Source organism: Mus caroli, unplaced genomic scaffold (genome assembly GCF_978045245.1).
Source record: "Mus caroli unplaced genomic scaffold, Mus_caroli_1 scaffold_9, whole genome shotgun sequence".
NCBI lineage: Eukaryota > Metazoa > Chordata > Mammalia > Rodentia > Muridae > Mus > Mus caroli.
In genome coordinates, this window is record NW_028227264.1 from 28,874,513 (window position 1) to 28,881,793 (window position 7,281).

The window sequence follows — 7,281 nt, forward strand, 5'->3', positions numbered from 1 at the left end:
TATTAATTTTTTGTAGCTACAATCATAGAATAAAAAAGCACTTTACCATTGTCAAACACATTAATTATGAACCATTTATCAGATTCGAAACTAAGAGGCTGTGCACTCGCTGCTTTTTCTTAAAACGAATAGTTTTTCCATCAGGGTCCCTCCTGCCACGTGTCTGGTTTTTGGCTGAAACACGTGGCAGCTCTTGGCTTTGCAGATAAAGTTTTTTATACCATCTTTATTATCCAACATAAAACATAGAACATTCATTCATACAGACTGGACACGAACATACATGAATTGAACACAAGAACAGATTGGTGCACCAGACATTAAACAAGACACAAAATGGGGGCAGAGTACTCCTGCTATTTGGGACAATTTCCTCCCTCATGATGCAGTTTTTATAACTGCGGCAATCCGCCTGTATTAATTTCCTTTTAATAAACCCTTTCCTTTCTCACACCTAACAATGTAGCTTTTTCCAGCCACGGCCTACCGCCTGTGCCTAGCTCCTCTTAAGCTTCACTGCTGAACCTAAGTGAACCAGCACTCGGGCTTAACGCTGTCTCAGCTTAGCCCATACCTTCTCCGGTATGAATTTCCTTTATCCTTTAACTATTCCATGGAGCTCCAAACCAGCAGTGTCTCTTCCAAAAATCCTTTGTCGTTTCTCAATCCCGCGTTGGTTCACCAAATGTTGTGTCCGGCCAGCAGATCACAGCCTGGGTTCTAGCCTGGAAAGGCATTTTGGAAACCTGGAAGAGAAGAGGGGCTAGGCGGCGAGAGAAAAGAATGAAGCTAAGACAAGATTCTGATCAAAGCTCAATTTTACTATTTCCAGACACTCAGTTATAAAGGAAGGGGGAGGGAACCCGATTTCCCGCCAAGTAACTCAGGGTCCAGTAGCAGGACGAACACGTGTGTGCCTCCAAGCAACAAAGGCAGGGTCCAGCAGTAGGCGTGGCAGGACGAATGAGCAGGAAGCTCCACCCTTGAGCAAGCAGGTTCAAGCAGGTGAGGGGAGACCACAGTGGCCTATATGTTTGTCCTTATAAGCCCCTGCAATACATGGCTCTGAACCATTCTCACCTGGGAAATTCTGGGAAATGGTCCTGATGAAAGTCCAGGCCAGTGATTAACATTTAATAAAGCTTGCTTTAAATTTGGACAAAAATGGTGGAGTTGTTTCTTCTGGCTACTCTCAAGATTAACAATACACACACAGGCACACACACACACACACACACACACACACAGACACAGTATCTCAGCTTCGCTTGTTCTATATACTCTCTCTCCCTCCCTCTCCACTTTGGTCCCAGAATAGAGATATCTTTTGGTATTGTTGTTGTTGCTGCTCCTTTTGTGCTAGAGAAAGAATGTATGTCCCAAGCAGTACATGTTCTACCACCAAACTATATCCGCAGTTCAGATTATCATTTTCTGAGTCTCATATCAAGTGAGGAACATTGATGAGCTGGGGATTAATGAAATCATGAAATATGCTTCTCTTTTCAGTGAATCTAAGAATGGAGTTTGATCTCTCATTAAATGCAAATTTCTTTTAAAAAACAGAAATGCAATATATACAAATATAAAATAAACATGCATTAAGTTTTCATTTAATGGAAGCAATAGAACATTCTGATCACTTTAAATGATAATTTGATATATAGAGATGCACATATAATCCATCTAAGTGCTATGGATCAAATGATTTTTTTTTTTTTTTTTGTAAATGATAAACCTGGATGATAAAAGTTAAAGACTTGTAAGCATGTGATACAGTTTGGACAGTGATTTAAGGAAGTGATTTAGCTTCAAGGAAACCATAAGGGTCTAGTGCTGATCTGTCAAAACTTGTAAATGTGTGTCCAGTGTGGAGGCATCCAAGACATTGATTATGTGCAAGCCATAGGAAAACCTATATAAGAACCAGAGCTTGTTGGCTCCCTGACCTTAGACTTCTGGCTTTATGAATGATGAAAAGATGAATTCAGTTGTTAAAAACACCTACTCTATGGTGTTTTGTGCAGTAGCCCAAGCTAATTGATCTATCAAGAAAATCTGTTTGCACTGCCTTTAACAGGAATCATTAGAACAGCTATGGGCAGAAAAAAAAATGGAATTTTGCATTGGTTAATGTTTTTCTCAAGAGAGTCATAAAAGCCTAGACAAAGAAAAATGACGACACAAATTAGTATATAACTAGAAAGCTCCCTTATCTTACAGCCCCCTTATCTCCCATATCTTCCTTAGGAGGGCTATGCAGTGATTCCCTTCTACTCTTTTAAGTCCTTCTCTACTCTTTCCATGTTGATTTATGAAGACACATCTGTAGGTACAGACTTAAGTGTTCACTGCCCAATCTCTTATAACACACCTGTTTTAATCTCCTAAAGACAGAATCATGTCTGGTTTGTCCTGCCATTTCAGCTCTTAAATTTTTCTCTTCTGCATAATTTTCTTGGATGGAAGTCTTCACTACATTTCTCTGTATTTTTCTTGCATCACATAAACTTGTAAGAAAAAGGCATTTTTCCCACTAGATGATGAGAATTCCCTTGAAGTAGCAGAAAAGAGAGAAAGACTCCTCCAAATGGGCAAATGTTTCTCTCTCAGAAGCTATTGCAGGATTTCCCCTGTCCAATTACTTTAGTGCAGAGGAGGCCTGTGATTGGACAGGGAAAGGGGGCAGAACTAAGAGTTGCAGAGAGAGGGAGTGTGCCAGAGGGTAGGGAGAAAAACCAAGATGGCTTCGGACGTGTACCTGTGTGGCATATACCAGCCACAAATAGCTATAATTTCACAATGTTAGAAATACTGGAATAAAGCTTTTCTAGTTATCAATTGGCTCTGCAATTATTGTATCAGCATCTTGTAAATTGTAATATTATTGATAGTATTGATACATAATCAAATTGCTTAACTATAAGCTTAAGAGTCTTGATTCTACCAAATAGCTCCATTAAAAATGGGGTACATAGCTAAACAAAAAGTTCTAACTGAAGAATACTGAATAGCTGAGAAGCACCTGAAAAAAATGTTTAACATGCTTAATCATCAGGGAAATGTAAATCAAAACAACCCTGAAATTCCACCTTACACCAGTCAGATTAGCCATGATAAAAAATTCAGGTGACAGCAGATGCTGGCAAGAATATGGAGAAAGAGGAACACTCCTCCATTGTTGGTGGGATTGCAAGCTGGTACAACCACTCTGGAAATCAGTCTGGCGGTTCCTCAGAAAATTGGACATAGTATGAGAAGATCTAGCAATACCTCTCCTGGGCATATACCCAGAAGATGTTCCAACTTGTAATAAGGACACATGCTCCACTATGTTTATAGCAGACTTATTTATAATAACCAGAAGCTAGAAAGAACCCAGATGTCCCTCAACAGAGGAATGGATACAGAAAATATGGTACATTTACACAATGGAGTACTACTCAGCTATTTAAAAATGAATTTATGAAATTCTTAGGCAAATGGATGGATCTGTAACCCAATCACAAAAAAACACACACATGATATGCACTCACTGATAAGTGGATATTAGCCCAGAAACTTAGAATACCCAAGATACAATTTACAAAACACATGAAACTCAATAAGAAGACCAAAGTGTGAATACTTCATTCCTTCTTAGAATAGGGAACAAAATGCCCATGGAAGGAGTTACAGAGACAAAGTTCAGAGCTGAGACTAAAGGAAGGACCATTCAGAGACTGCCCCACGTAGGTATCCATCCCATATATAACCACCAAACCCAGACACTATTGCATATACCAGAAAGATTTTGCTGACAGGACCCTGATGTAGCTATCTCTTGTGAGGCTATGCCAGTGCCTGGAAAATACAGAAGTGGATGCTCACAGTCATCTTTTGGATAGAACATAGGGCCCTAATGAAGGAGCTAGAGAAAGTACCCAAGGAGCTAAAGGGGTCTGCAACCCTATAGGAGGAACAACAATATGAACTAACCAGTACCTCCCCACCCCCAGAGCTGTGTCTCTAGCTGCATATGTAGCAGAGGATGGCCTAGTCAGCCATTAATGGGAGAAGAGGCTATTAGTCTTGGGAAGATCATTTGCAGTACAGGGGAATGCCAGGACCAGGAAGCAGGAGTGGGTGGGTTGAGGAGCAGGACAGGGAGAGAGCATAGGGGACTTTGGGAAAAGCATTTGAAATGTAAATGATGAAAATATCTAATTAAAAAAAAAAAGAAAAAGAAAATTTTCAGAGGCATCTGAGACAGTCTAGAGCAGAGAGGAAGAGAAACAGGCTAGATACAACCAGGGCTGGTGAAGCAGGAGATTGGGAGAAAATAGTAAATACAGTAAGATAGCGTGGGATAGAGACCAACAGCCAGAGAGAGAAGCAAGAAGATATCAAGGGAAAACTAGATCGAGAGGGTTGGAAAAGAGGCGATAGGAAGAATAGCTGGGTTATAAAGATGAGTAGCTGTGTGGAGGGAATACCATGAGCTGGAGGGAGTTAGGGTCAGGCAAATGAGAAACACTAGGATTATAGAATGGACTTGGAGATGTGCTCAAGGTACTTATGATACTGAAGGGTCCTGGAGACTTGCAGGAGCTTTGATATGCTTATAGCTAGCACAAATATTGTCAGCATTCTTTCTAAGCTCCACCCCACAGTTACCTGGCAACAGCCAGGTATGCCTGACTCTCTTTAAAAAGAGCTGCTTGCCCCCTCCTCTCTCTCTCTCTTGCTCCTCTCCTGCTTTTGCACTTCCCTTCCTACTCCCCAATCTCTCCCCATTCCCTTCCCCCCTCTCTCCATGTACTCATGTCCAGCCTCTACTTCTCTCTCCTCTCTCTCTCTCTCTCTCTTTCTCTCTCTCTCTCTCTCTCTCTCTCTCTCTCTCTGTCTCTCTCTGTCTGTCTCTCTCTGTCTGTCTGTCTCTCTCTGTCTGTCTGCGTCTACTACCCTCTTAACCCTCCTTCCCATTTCCTTAATAAACTCTATTCTATACTATACCATCATGTGACTGATCCCTCGGGGGAAGGAATGCCTTAGCATGGGCCCACTGAGGCACACCCTTCCCCCATACCTGACTACACCTCCACAGAACATATCCCCCATCTCTTTATCTTTTTATAAACACATCAACTATATGTCACTAGAGAGCCTTACATCTCTTTCTGCAACGTTAAGGGAAATGACTCCTTTGAGGGGTGAGGCAGAAAAACTGTTTCACAAGTTCCTGAGAAATGCTGGCTTTTATCTAACTACCAGAAATCCTTCTATAGTCCTTCTTGAGCTCATTTCTGGATTTATGGACTGCCTGTGAGAACTAACATTCCAGCCTTTTATTGATGATAAGGAGTGACATAATCTCTGACTGCTTCACTGTTGCAATTGGGGTGTCATTGTATTCCCAGAAAGGCTGGATTGTAGGGCAAAGGCAGGGAGGTGGAAGAGCATCAGGCCATGGCAGGAAATTGGATAAATTTCATCAGAAGCATCTGGCTTGCTGACCAAGCCTGAAGAGACAGGAGAAATTACTTTAGCAGAACTGGTTTACATAACATTTTTTGTTTGTTTGTTTGTTTTTCAAGACAGGGTTTCTCTGTGTAGCTCTGGTTGTCCTGGAACTCACTCTGTAGCCCAGGCTGGCCTCGAACTCAGAAATTTGCCTGCCTCTGCCTCCCAAGTGCTGGGAATATTTTCATCAAGTCTAAGGATCTGTAGGACCACTGGAGCTGGCAAGGTGTAGGCTGAAGTTGATCCTGGATTGTCAGCTGAGTATAAATCCACTGTAACTGATATAGACTAGGGTCAAACAGTATTAGCATGACCGATGTTTGTAATCTGCACTGAAACTCTCACTATAGAAAAAGCAGTTAACAAGTGCCTGTAAACAGTCAGAGTAGAGTCAGGTCTTTGAGTCATAGCAAAACCAAGTCTAAAGAGTCATCAACATGATAGAAGCATAAACATCCATTTATAACAAGACAGAAGTTTCATGGCAGGAAAGAGAAGCACTTTAAGTTTATATTTAGAAGGCAAACAGGAAATTCAAATATTTTGAGCCTGTTGACTATGGTAGCAGTATCTGTTGCTTTGCCAAGGCGAGACTTAGAGTTTGTCAGAACCCCATAGATTAATATGTTAAAATTCTGAACTTGTGAAGTCTTAACATTATGCATCATCTTCAAGTATTATTTTTTAACCTACCTTTAATCACTTTCTCTGACCTTCATACCATATATAAACTTTAAACTTTTTCTTTTCTTTTTTCTGGAGACATACAATCATTTTCATGAGACATGGGTGCTTTATTACTGAGAGCAGTCATTGAAAAATAAGCTCCTTTAAATAAAGAAATAATAAAAATCAAATTTTTAGTAATAGCAGCATGATAGCTTAGGTTGATATTTTACTGTAACCTGTTCTGTGAGCTTATCTTTCTCAGCATGCAGCCTGTCAGTAAGATGAACCTCTCTGTGAGTTTGCCTTTCTCAGCAGATGAACTAGGAGAGCTAAAAAAAACAAGGCCTGATTTTCACATATAAAATGGACTTACCAGGCAAGCCACAATCTTTGGGGGAGGAGCTGGCTAAGGTAGGCTTACTTCTACTAAACTGCATAATGAAGCTAGAACTCACCATTAATGCCATCACAAAAATCTGAGAAGGATAAATTTAAATAGGAACATATAAACTAAATGGGCTCAGTGTTAACATTTCCTCTAGGCTGTGCCCACCAATTAGCAACAGCCAGATAGGAGCCTGGCTCACATATAAAAGGATTCTCCATCTTCTATTTCTCTCTCAATCTCTCTCTCTCTCTCTCTCTCTCTCTCTCTCTCTCTCTCTCTCACTCTCTCTCTCTCTCTCTCTTCCCTCTTTGCCTCTCTTCCCCACATGTCCCTAGCCAGCCTATTCCCTTCTTTCTCTCTTCCTCTCTCCTTTTTCCTCTTTTTTCTGTCCATCTTTGCCCCCCCCTCCTTTGACTCTATCCCCTCCTCCAGGTCTGAAATAAACTCCCTTTTATATTTGGCCTGTTGAATGGCTTGATAGTTCAGGGGGTCACCTTGTCAGGGACTGCCCCACCCCATGCCATCTTATTGTAAAACACAACACTCAGTACCAATTTAAAATGGCAGAGACTTACTTGCTACCTAGAGAGTCAGCCTGGGCTCCTCCATAGCAATCTGAATGGCTTCATTTCCCCTGCAGTTCTCCACTGCCTCACAGAACAGCAATGCATCTTCCAGCTGCCACCCAAGACAGCATCAGCCTTTGGCTACCAGACCTGGAA